We start from the raw sequence: 13,674 nt of genomic DNA on the forward strand, positions 1-13,674 counted from the left end.
AACATTTTCCGAATGCCTTTCCGAGAGAAACAATTCGTGCAATTTTTGTAAAAAAAAAGAAAAGAAACAAAAGTATTGTCCCCGATTTTCCCATTTTCCAAAGTAACGCTGACGATCACTTTGTATTTTTACCACAGCCTGGCAATTTCTATTAAAAAATTTTCTATTATCTAGTATCTATCAATCAATCATATTAATAAGTTTTAATGAACGATAAAGAACTAAGCTGATAAACTAAGTAAAAAAAAAATTTTTTTTAACTGTCCCGTTATTACAAGTAATTGTTAAAGATTCAATACAAATAAATGAAATTTTGTAGGCTACGATTACAAATTTACAACAGCTGAAACCTGTGAAAAAAAAATTTAACTCCTCTAATGCGACTATAAAGGAATTACAAGTCAGATCAATCTGATTAAACTAATATCAATATCACTTTAAACAAGTCTGTGATCGTGATAATTAGATCTAAACGCATAGCCGTAGGAAACAAATATCAAAATGTGCAACAGGTAGCTTCAGCAAATAACGTTCACTTTTGATGGAAAAGAGAATATGGAAAAAAAAAAGAAAACAAACAAATAAATTACTCTGATTCAATCAACTCTTCAAAAAAAAAAAGGAAAAAAAAAAGAGCTTTATGCCGTGTCAAAATAATTATGCACAAATACTGGCATGTAGGAAAACATTATTTTTACTCATTTTTATCACATACATATTACTGTTGTACCATTTCTCCTAACAGTTCATTTAATTGTGGCTATATGTATACGAACGCGATGTGCGTGTCAAACGCATAAATTCCGCCGGAAGCGAACGTATACGTACTTAAAGCTCTAAAAAAGAAAAAAAAAGGGGAGAGAGAAGAAAAAGAAGAGCGAAAGAAGATGTATTTTCGGATAAAAAGAACGAGAAAAGCTTTCACCTAATTAGTTCCCTTTCCGAGTTCTTCCTACTATTGCTCCTGATGTATCGACTTAAAAATATTCTTGTTGCAAGAAAAAAATAATCCACTTCGACATATTTTCTGAATTACAAAATAACTCCCGCTTCATACGAATATTTTTAAAGTCGATTGTCTATGAAAGGCAAAGCCTTTGTAAAAGAATCTCAATTTAAATCGTAATTTTCATTATAGTATAATTCATTGTATTTCGCGTAAACAATTAACGGCTTAGAAATTAACGAATATTTGTTGACGAAATAATTATGCCGCAGCTATTTTGATGATAATTCGTATATCAAATTTATTTTAATGTCCAATTACCGTAATTTGTCCCGAAATTTCTCGTGATAATTTCACGCTTATTATTTCCTACATTGATCGTAAAATTTAGATATGTTGACGGTCTCTCATCATCAATGCTGACACTGGTGTACATAAGTTAATCAATACATTGTCTGCTGATGTGTTCGGCGAGGGGAATATGCCGCGTGCGGGAAAATCGCGTCGTCGACCGAATCGCTTGCCGGAAAATAGGCATGAACGGCACGAAAAACGTGGCAGGCCATGCGTGGAGAATTGTCGGAGTGCTGGGAACGATGCGAACAGAGGTGGATAGAGAGAGAGAGAAGAGGAAACGAGAGAAACGAAAGTAGTACGACGCATAATCCGGGATGTGTGTCCTCGCTCAAGAAGCAAATCGACAAGCGAGCGCGATTAATTAAAGGCGATAACAGACGTTCTTGATTACGTTCACGGTACGTAACATTCCCTTGGGAAGAATATGTTAAGACGCGGTAAATCGTAAAAGTTGAAACAAGTAAGAGGCGTTTGACGTCGTCAATGATATATTACGACTACGTAAAGATATTCGAACGTTTTTCCCTCCCGGCTTCTCCGCTCTTTTTCGCTTTCCGCTTCGATCTCGTTTTACACTCGTTCTGCCGAAAATAGCGACCGTGAACTTGCCTAGCTCGCGCGGTCATTAATTTCGACTGCACCGGGGGATTTAATTGGCCGGCCAATTTGCGGGAATTAAAAATAGTACATTTCGAGACAGCGTAAGCGTCGCTTTTCCCGGCCGCGACGAAAAACCATCGACGGATCCGACGACGTCGACGTCGGCGGTAGCGGCGGCAGGAAATTTCAGGAGCATCGGTGACAAACGTCGGAAGCCACTCTGGACTTTGCTATCGTACGTTACTCTATCGTGACGGCGAGATACACCGGTCCGGTGGCTACGCGACCGGCCGCTGCTCGCCCGGCGATTCAAAAACGTCCAATAAACGTGTGACGTGACGCACGACCGCCGCTTCGAGATGGGAAAAGTTTCGGAGCGCGCATTGTTTACGCCGCGCGTTACAAGGGCGACGCGGAAATTCCACGAAATCCGGCAGATTGTGCCGCTCGCGTGCACGGCTCGTGCGCAACGTCGTACGCGCCGTGCGTGTGTGGCGGGTACCGCGACACACACACCTTAGCGTTATCATAACCCAGTGACGCCAAATATTGATTTTGACACGTATACGTGACAAGGCGTCGGACACCGGTGTGCTGTGAATGCGTGCACGCGGTACACCCACACACGTGCTCGGAGAGAGCCATTCCGACGCACATTGAATTCGGCCCCGTATATACATGCACGCGCTCACGCACACGTATTCGCGCTGATCCGCAACGAGCACTCGAGCCCGCCACTCTACTCTTCTATACATATACCGGGTGATAAAGGAAAGGAGTCTATAATGCATCGGGGAAAAGAAATATTTCGGTCTTGCCGCTTTGGAAAATAAATTACAATGCGATAAGCTCGCCACGTGCGGAAATAAAATCGATGGTCTCGAACGAGCCTGCGAAACATCGGCGTGTGCATACATGTGCATTACACGGTGTTTACGAATCGATGCTACCGGCGTTCGCGAGTCAAGTTTCGTCTTACGAACACCGGGACCGTATTGCGCAACTATAAAGACAGCTAGGTAAAAATGTAAGAATAATAGAATAATAATTGTAAAACTGCAAGATCACGATCTTTTCCTTGTACATGATTAACATGGCACTTGACGTCGCATCGACTTGCGACATAGACGTTGTTAAGTGTAGCGACATACTAATTAGATTGATTAGAAGCTGTACTATCGAGCTCATAGTTGTTGCAGCAACATGTTTCTCGAAAATTTATCATAATACTATGCCTCTATTTGTTGGTGCGCAGCATTAAACGCACACCAGACGTTCGCGCGGGCACGCATTGGCAAAGCAAATTAACGTTAAAGCTCCTAATAATATCATCATGTCACGTTCCGATCCGCAACAGCACTTGCTCGGCTGAAACCGTCGATTGAACAAAGAACAATCTTGAATTTACATTTGTTTTCTTCCAATATCAATAGATTCAACGACTGTCTCAAGTGGACGAACGAATACTTAAAAAAAAAAATTAAAAAATTAATGCTCGCGCCTCCGAAAGATGTGATCAAGAATCGCATAAATTAAATTAATAACCATCAATTTTAATCTATATGTTAAATACGAAATTATCGTCAAAATTAACATTATTAAATATAACTATTGTTTCTGATCTGATTAATTCGAAAATTCGGTGACTGTTTTACGTATGATTCGTCGTGCGATATCTTTGGAAAAGTAGAAGCTCGAATCGAATACTCAAATTAAAATGTGCATCACTCACAAGGAAGCCGTTGACGCTTGCATTTCGGGTCGATGTTTTTACAATCGGTTAGTACGGCCGCACTATGCGCGATGTAAAAGGAGGTCATGGTGCAACCAAATAGCAATAATAATGCAAGAATTATAAGTTTCATAGTTCAGCACGATATTCTAGTATGTATGCAATTTTTTTTTAATCTGGTCTCGAAATAATTAGACTCCTCACTGAAAACTCGATCGCATATTACTTTAAAATTTATAACATTTAGTATTAATTTTTAATTAATTTAAATCAATCTTTGCTTTTCAATTTTAACGCTATTGAACGTTATTACATAATTGATAAATCTTAAATTTTTAATCGACACCGAAAGACAATGTTTAAAAGTTGAATAAGAGATATTTGCAAAAATCAAAATGTTTCAAATAATTCTTTATTTTTTGATACGTGCTAAGTACATTTTTGAAGACAATTGTAAGCACTAAACTTTTATTCGTCTATCTTGACTTTAAAGAAGTTATGTTAAATCGAAAGTGACCGAGGAAGCTAACTTGCGCGAACCGATAGGTTTTAATAATCGAATTTAATAACTTTTTAAGTAGCATAAAAGATATTCTAACGTTAATATGTATTTATTAAATATTAAGAATTGTTTCAACTCTCGTGCAGTTTTGAATAACCTGCTCAGTATTAGTAATATAAGATTTAAGAATATTTATTATTAGTTTAAAAATATCAGTCAGAGCGTAGACATTGCGAAAGGTAATTCTTAAAATATGAAATAAGTAAAAACACCGCGATATATATTTTTGTAATAGCCAGCTCTATTCCTGAAGCTGCAAGGTAGGGCATTGTACCTTCGGGGATTTCGCAGATTTGGGGATTATACGTGCCTAGAATTTACATTTGGTTATGCGATCGCTTTCTCGCTGACCACGCAAAAGCAAAGCCGTTTTGTGAGGATTACGTTTCTAGAAAAGTCCGAGCGATTAAACATATATGAGCGCCATGAGATAAACGGCGATGTTAATCCATGTTAATACGGCGGGATTTCGGATTTTGTAACGTACAACAAATAAGAGTATTATCGCTCTCTTTATACACGAAATTTCTTTTTCCGACCGTCGACTAGTAGTTTTTGCTACAAATAAGGTATTTTACTACAAGAACAGTGAATTATCGATTATATGTCAAATGCAATTTCGCCCTTTACGAGTATCTTTTTTGTAAGTCGTAAGCACATTTTCTGCGAGATTATTTAGAAAAGATATGCGAGCATCGAGAACTGCTGTAGCTTCCGATAAAGATTGTCCCTCCCTTATGTGGAAATTTGTAATTTTATGTTTAATCCAAATACGGAATTAAAAAGATATCAATCCATTTCCTGACGAAAATAAGAAAAGCGGAATTAAAAATATTATCCTACAAGTTTTCTGTTTTTTTTTTTCATAAATAAACTATTGAAATTATTCCTCGTCAGAAATCTCTGGAATTTTATCAATCATCGAGACATCCTATCTGTAAAAAAATTATTGTGACGCCTGTATTAGTGATAATCGATCCTATTGTTACCGTTTATTAAATCATATATATTTTTTTTGTCAACAAGTGTCGTCACCGTCGATATTATTAATTATACGAACCGCAGCCGGTTTGTCGGTCGTTCCGGAAGTTCCGCAAAGTATTCGGACGCAATTTTTTGGCTTTATTCTAAACGCGAGTGCCGGACAGGAACGCGCGAAAGTGATGAATAATTTTCGCGATTGTAAAATCACGGTCGGGGTGTTCGCGAAGTGACTTGTGCGCGGAAGGATGACTCGACACGTCCCATCTGAGAGGAGGAGCAGGTTCGGGACGGACATCCTGCGCCAGCGGAGCAACTTTTAGGTAAATATAAATTTTTTTAAATAAAATCTTTAGAAAAAACCTTTACCTATTTTTTTTTAATTAAATTTATTAACTGATATACCGTCATATCTAAATTAATATTTTTTATTTTACGTTACAGTCACCGGCAGAACTCTGCAACTCCGCTGAAGCTCATGCAGATTGGAAAGTCGCCTGATATTTTTCATTGTTTGAAATTGAAGTCTCGTAAAAAATAGCGCGCGTAGCGCGGGCATAATTTTCTCTAGTATTATAAAATAATAATTGAACATATGTACACGTGCACATTAAACATTTACTGCAATTGCAAGGTAACATTTGTCTTACTGTAATTAGTTTTCAAGCTTGCGACAATTTGACTAATATGCGATTAGCTTTTTTTGCTTCCTCTCGATCTAGCTAGCAACTTGCCAAGTCTAATTTAACGACGCACTCTCTCGTTCCCTCAATGGACGTTTACTTCTAGAATATGGTGAATTTTCTCTATTATACGACGTTGAAACTGCACTAAATTACAGCTTCGAAACGAAAGAGCCATACCACTGAGTGAACGATCGAGGATCGGGGAAAAAGAAAGATTTAAAGAGCTCCTTCGCGCCGTCCGGCGCATCTGCTATGGTCGCTACGGGATTCGAAGTTAACGCAAGCAATTGTCGAGCATGTGGTCGGTTAGAGACTAGTTGAGAATTAGACTACTTTCCAGCAAAGATGCGTTAAAAAGATAAAACGAATAAATGTTTCGGCAGCAAGGAAAAGAATACGAAGATTAAATTAAAAAAAAATCAAATGCCACTTAGATACAAACGAAACGCAATCAATTTACTTATTTAATAAACGTACGTTATTTTATATATTAATAAAATGTTATCGGTGAATTTGTTGGAAAGATATTTAATTGGCAAATTAATATATTCTTTTATCTGTATCATACGAAAAATTACCTGAGCCGATTTAAGAAGCGACTTGTCGTATCATAATTTCCACCGAGTGAATAAATTTTGTACAAAATTCATTTATAATAAAAGCGCAAGCCTTCAACAATACTAAAGCCTGAAGGCACGACCCTCGCGGGAAGAACAGGGGAAAATTCAAGACCGCGAGCGTGACAATATCTCACGCATGTGGGTCATGGACCCTCCGCAGCAATCTCATGTCTCGTCCTCTTTCTCATCGTAATCTTCGCTCTCCCTCGAGGGCGCGGCGTAGGAACCGCGATACTTCAAGTTTTGCTCCCGTGGCGAAATAATTCTCCGGAAAATTAACATCCACGAGCACGCGGCCGTAACGCAACGCGTATGCGTCGCGCTTGATAAATAGGAAGGGCGAGCAATGGATCGGTACGCGCGCGCGGCTGCAAGAAGAGAAAAAGAAAACGTTCCAGGGTGCAGCGCAGCGTACCGTGGCGATGTAACGAGGGGCGGGAGGGAGGTGGTCGTGGAACACCGCGAGAAAAGAAGACGCGGAGGCGAGAAAGTAAGAGCGAAATGGAGACAGGAAGCGCGTGAAGAGGCAGCGGAGACACAGGTGGAGGAAGCGGGAGAAGAAGCGAGAGGTGACACGCGGGGAGGTAGCACGTGTGGAAGAGACACCACGTTGCGCGAGAGAAAGGGAAAGAATGCGAGGGTGACGACGGACACGGGAGGGACATGAGGGTTGCCGAAGGGTGAGAGAAAGCGGGGCGAGCGAGAGACGAGATAGTAAACGAGAAGAGAAATAGAGAGAGAGAACGGGACTGAAACGAGGAGACAACGGGGGCCGCACGGCGTTATAAGATCGATAGCTGATGTGATACCAACCCAACCCAAGCCGACCCAACTGAACCCAGTACGACCCGCGGTTCGTTCACCCCCGCGGCGTATTCGCGCCATTATCTGTTCCAAATGTCGTCGTCGATGGTTGCGGCGACGACGACGGCGGCGGCGGCGGCGTCAATGCATCGCTTCGCGACGCGAAACGACGCGCCGAGGCACGTTCACCCTATTCTCGCCCAAACCGGCCGGCCGGCCGGCTGGCGGCGCACTCCTCTACCCCTCGAACACCCTTCGAAATAGAGAGGAAAAGAAACGAGAGAAAGGAAAAAAAAAAAAAAAAGAGAAGAGGGTGATTTCTCCTTGGCACTTCTCGCGAAATGATGCAAACCGACCAAGTAAACGCGAAATAGCTCCTTTTGCTTTCTTCACCCTTTTCCTCCTTCACCCAATTCTTTCCCCAACCCTCGTATTCATCGTTTTTAAGATTATGCGTTTCCCGGATATTATGACGTTCCGTCGTGCTCCAATACGTCGTTTTACGAATCTTCGATCCTACCGTGTTTTTGTTTTTTTTTTTTCAAGTACTTTTGCGTTCTACCACTGTCGTCACTGACCACGTTGCATGATTTTATTTGAATTTTTTTTTTGAGTTAATAATAAATGCTCTAATCCATATCAAAGTTTTAATTTTTATTCTTAAAGAGATAATTAACTTTAATAGAAATAGAGGGTTCCGGCAAGAAGCCGGCATAACGCTGTTTCTTAACACGGCTTCTTTGCGGAAACTTCTATTTCTATTGAACGTAGTGGCTGAAAAACAAAAACCCTCAAAACTGGGAGATAATTAATTACTTTTAATAGATCGTGATATATGTATAAATTAAAAATAAAAGTTTTAATATTATTTTAGCCCGTTAGTATAAAACGAGAAAGTAAATTAAAAGTTAAAAATATTTTATGCTCTACAGCAAGTATAAATTTTGTAATTAATCCGATTAATTAGTTCAATTAGCGTATACCGTTAATGATCGAAAATTTTACCGGCACGTTTAAATATTTGGATATGCGCGCACCTAATCACACCTAAATATGTAATAGTAATAGTAAATTTTTCGGTTATTAACGTTTCATTTCATAAATTTCAGTAAATTAATCAGTTCCAATGATATGCGTACAGTCATCGTTACATATAAAATATTTTCAATGTTAAACTTGCTTGCTCACTTTTTTTTTACTTTTTTTTTTCTTTGACAAATACAATTAACATATATACAGAATGAATACATTTAACGTTGAAAAACGTGAACTTTAATATCTAGCTGCAAAAACTATAAACGTGTAAAAATTGCAATAATTACTTTCCTGTACATATTTCAATATAAAATTCGCTATTATATTTGTCTTCCGTATTTGCTGTAATAATTACAGAAAAAAAAAAGAAGAGCCCTTTGAAATTATTAATGAATAAAAAATTTCGTTCAAGTTTCAACTAAATTTTATATTTGCTCGTCCGTTAAAGTAAATTACAAAATAAATTTAATATCTGTTTAAGCGTACGCTGTTCTTTTTGTTTCAACGGGAGAGTAATAAAAGCCCTGCGGTAGAAAATTTAACAGCACGAAACGTACGCGCGGATAACTTTGACCGGTTGACATGCGGTGTGAAGCCGGATGTCGCCATCAAGCGAACGGTAACGATAAATTAGCAGCCATTGATACCCTCGGCTGTTATTTCGGCGAAGGAGCGGGAACAGAACGGGGAAGAAAATTAGCCGCGATAAAGGGTACTCGAGGAAGCATGTACTTGCGAGAAGAAGAGATAAAGATGAAGAGAAGACCAGGCGAAGATCGCTCGTACGACAACTGCTCGACGATTACGTGCTTCGAAGATTACATATTCCATCCGTTTGTCACGATTCGACCCGTTTTCTTTCGCCGCGTCGCTCGCCGTATCTCGTACCGTACACATCGCGACGGAAATATATCACGGAAAAATTTCAACAATGCAAATTCATATCCGAAAAGAAAAGCATATTGCTGCGAGTGTAATACGATAAAATATATGTATATGTATTAATTAAAAGTCACGTAATAAATTTAACTTGTGAAAGAAATGGGCTATTATGTGATTCTATAAAAACTCTTGCGTTTGATTTCAATGTTCCCACCCTTCATTTTTGTACGGTACTTTACTTGCGCGCATAATTTGTGCATTTCAGTTTTATGGAATAAAAATTACGTACAGAGGTTACGATAATTCTGCAAAGAGCGTGGCAGATTTTTTTTTTTTTTTTTTTTTTTTTTATGAGCGTGCAATTTCACGAGGCATTAAACGATATTCTAGTTTTTCTTATGGGACTCGTCCGAACTATCCTCGTATAATAATACGTTACGGCACCGGAAGAGGTTACCGCCGGAAGTTCGATTCTCAGGATCAATTCCGTATGCCGTCGGGCATCGCGGGTGCGTGCACGCGTCTCGACAGGCGACAACGAGAGGACGAAACCGAACGCGACCGGCGTTTACGAGTCCGGGAAGCTCCGAAGCAGGATCCGGAGTGCGCATAGCTGATCATGTCATTCGGCTGATTCGCACAGAGGAATGTAATTAGACGCATGATACAGATATGATTATATATCTTCCGCGCATAATTACGTGCCGTTATTACAGGTTATACTCCGCATACGGAGGCAGTACGAAATTCGAGGCCACGTAGAGCTTCCAATTCACGCTCGAGAAACATCGTTAAATAAAAATCTGTCGAATTCCGGTACCTCGCCGTGCCGCGAAATATTAATTATTAAATATTTTGCTTTGCGGAAAAATAAGATGCCTGCTTATAATTCCGTTATATTCACGAGCGAGCTAAATCGGCTAATGTTGACTTCCGTTTAATAATCCCAGCGAAATGAGCCCGATAGCGCAAGAAGTCCCCGAGACATTTGTTTAGAGTCGCGAACACGCACTGCATCCGATCGCAAAAGAAATCGCGTTATGCCAAGTTATCGGAGTCGACCGGGGGCATACCCGTGCCTTTCAATTCCGAGAGAGAGAGAACGACGGTACGGGCTTCAGGTTTCGCGCAGTAAAACCCAGCACCGGGCACCGCGTCTCTTTCGCTCCCAGTTTCTTCGTTCGTTCTTATTATTCCGCCCCCCTGCTCTCCCCGCCCTTCCTCCCTTACCGTCCACCTTCCGCACGATCTTTGTACGAGCTTTCCTTTGCTCCTTGTCCTACCGATTGTTTTCGAATCGGCGAGTCATGGGAACGGCCGACGACTGGCACGCCGGATCGCGATTGCGAGATTTAGATGAGAAGAATTCCAGCAGTGATTCTTATCGATAATTGAGCTATCGATAGTAATACGCGCGACATATTAACGCCGTAAGAAAAAGAAAAAGGAAAAAAAAATATAAAAAAAGGAGTCCCTTCGATAAGTTCACAATACGAGCAGATAAGCGTCGACGTATTATTTTCTAGTGTAAGAATGCGATAAATTTTTCTTTCTTCGTACAAAAGTTATACACGCCAAAATCATCATCCAGCTTTAATATTATTCAAAACGATAATCGCGGGATAATCTGCGCGACGTTTTTTTGCAAATTAAATCCAGAGATAAATGAGGAATTAAATGTAAAAATATATATTAACGATATTAAAAGCGTAATAAAAAGAGACGAGGAAAAGTGCGTATCCCTGACAAATCCCAAATGGTTTAATCGCGAGTTCGACAAAGACTTGAAGGCATACGTCGCTCCTCTCCTTCTACCTGGTTTCTTCTAGATTCTTGACAACGCACCGCACGCTCAACGTACTCCACGTGCACTCGAGTCTGTCAACAACGATTTTCCGACATGATGGTCACGCGAACAGAGGACTACGAGTACAACCTTATGTACCGCGGGATCTCTCCGCGCGACGGGAGGAAAAAAAAGGCATAAAAAAAAAGGAGAGGGGGGGGAAAAAAAAAAATACGGAAGGCGAAAGATAGCCACGAGGAAAAAGAATGAGAGAGCGGGAGACCGAGCCAAAGGGGAGAAATATACGGAGAACGACGACGACGGCGACGACGACCATTTCGTCGGGCGTAGATTTCGAGCCGAGCGCTAGATTTAATTACAAAAGTTATGAGGTGCTCGACTACAACCCTCAAGGGAATTAAAAGCTACCGGTTGACGCCACCGCTGGTCGCATGCTGTGGAAACATCGTTGCGATTAACGCTTCGTCCATCACCGAGATGATTTAGATACGGTTACGTACCCCGAATGTATCGCGTTCAAGAGCGCGGGAACACAGACCGGGCGGGGTCTGACTTCTTAATAATATTTAATTACAGTTTATATTAATTAAAGACCGAGCGCTCGAGCAGATTCCGATCTCCGCGCCTCGCCGCGACAATCTAATGACAATTGTAAGCGCCGTAATTAGATATCGTAAAATTATTCCACCGTTCCTATCCGCGTCTCACTTTTTTTATCTTCATCGTAAAACGACTCGGGAATACTTTCAGTGATATACCAACAGATATTTTTGCGTAACTAGGAGGAATGCTTTTTTAAAGATCCGAATTTACGCGCGTTATTATATTTGGGGAACATTAATTAAGTATGATACATTATTGAATTTATGGGGATATTAATTAATTATAATAAATTTCTTTATGATAATTAGAATTGAGATAATGCGACTAACGGCATGTTGCCGGTTCACTTACTTGTGTGTCTTTATCGTTAGGTTGAGGTTAGGTTGAGGTAGATCCTTTTCCGTTCGTCCGTCCGTCCTTCCTTCCTTCCTTCCTTCCTTCCTTCCTTCTGTGGCAGCATTCTGGATTATCCTGACGTGTTGTAGCACTTCACTTTAGTCGACACTGTAATACACTGCTCTGCTTTTTTTTATAATCACTGTCAGAAGTCTCTAACACTCACTCGAGAGACGAACGACCGAAAGAACGACGATTACCGCGGCGATTTTTTACGAATTAATTAAAAAAATTAGGAAGCGCGACGGACGATCCTGTTGTATAAATTTGCACTCTCGATGTTCGTGGCGTTTGCCTCCTTCCGCCGCGCTGGATTTTCCCTCGAAGTCGTCCTCGATCTCAACGCAAGAGACTGGTCGCGACGTACTGCGAAGTCCAAGAGTCCCTCGTTCGATTCTCGTCGCCAGGATGAACGATACCGAGAACTTCCTCGATTCTCGGCACAAGAGACCGGCCACGACGTACGGTGAAGTCCAAGAGTCACTCGTTCAATTCTCGTCGCCAGGATGAACGATACCGAGAGCTTGCCATCAACCGGCGAATGAGACGAGCCGCGACACGACTGTGACGAAGACCACGTTTCCGGACGAAATGTTCCACGCGCACTTTGTCCTCCCGAAGTCCCTCAAAAGGTCACTGGTTCGTAGCGGGACGAGAATCCCGGCCGCGACGGAGAAGACTCGTCCGACATCCTGGGTAGTGACGATCGCCGGAATCTGACGAAGGAAATTTTAATGGAAGCCGGAAGTCGAAAATGCCCGAGTAATACGCGATGAACTTCACGTCGAAGCGCTCCGTGCGCGCTCTGCAGCCCGTGCATAACCTTGTCGTTCGGAAGCATCTTTTCGAAGCACCGAAACGAAGCGCTGAACGACGAGTGGAATGACAGAGGAGTACGGAAAATGATCGTCCGTTCCCGGGTCGACAACGCCGACACTAATTCGCACGCGAGAACATCCTATCCGCGGTCGGAAATGCGCGAGATTGCGGAGCGATTAGCGACGCGTCCACACGCCCGAGACTCCGCAACTAGACTGATCGTTCGAGATTTTGGGCGTTGGTTGAAAAGAGAGCACCGTGTGAGAAAGTGAGACAGTCGATAGGTCCCGATCGTCAATTGCGCGCTGTCCTTCTCGCGAAAATAGTAAACAGAGTCCGCGCCGAGCTCGACGCCGTTCGTCGAGCCAGTTTGTTTACGTTCTTTTAATGGAGCTAGTTAAAAAGCTCGATACATTTTCTCCCAAAACAAGAAAACGTAGGCGTTCTTTCACGACTCTGATCGTGTATTCGAAGCCACGTACTCGATAACAAGTAACTATATCGAGTAAAAAAATAAACCGTCTAATCATAAATTGATGTTTAAATGTTTTGCTCGGCACGAAATGTAAAATATTATTTTTAAATTAATTCTTTAATGTTCGTCGCAGTGAAATCTGGATTTTCAAAAATCGCATTTGCTGTTTAGAAGTCGTTTTGATAACAGCGTGATAAAATTAACAATTTAAACCGTAACGTCGATTATTATTAAACAAATATTACAACGATATAAATTACGATACGGACTTTGAAGCCTTTGCATATTACGTGAATATAATATACGGTCGGTATCAACGAATAATTACGTCGCATACGTAAAAGCCATTTAATAATTGTTTCAATTTCA

The sequence above is a fragment of the Cardiocondyla obscurior genome, linkage group LG02 (assembly GCF_019399895.1).
Source record: "Cardiocondyla obscurior isolate alpha-2009 linkage group LG02, Cobs3.1, whole genome shotgun sequence".
Classification (NCBI taxonomy): Eukaryota; Metazoa; Arthropoda; class Insecta; order Hymenoptera; family Formicidae; genus Cardiocondyla; species Cardiocondyla obscurior.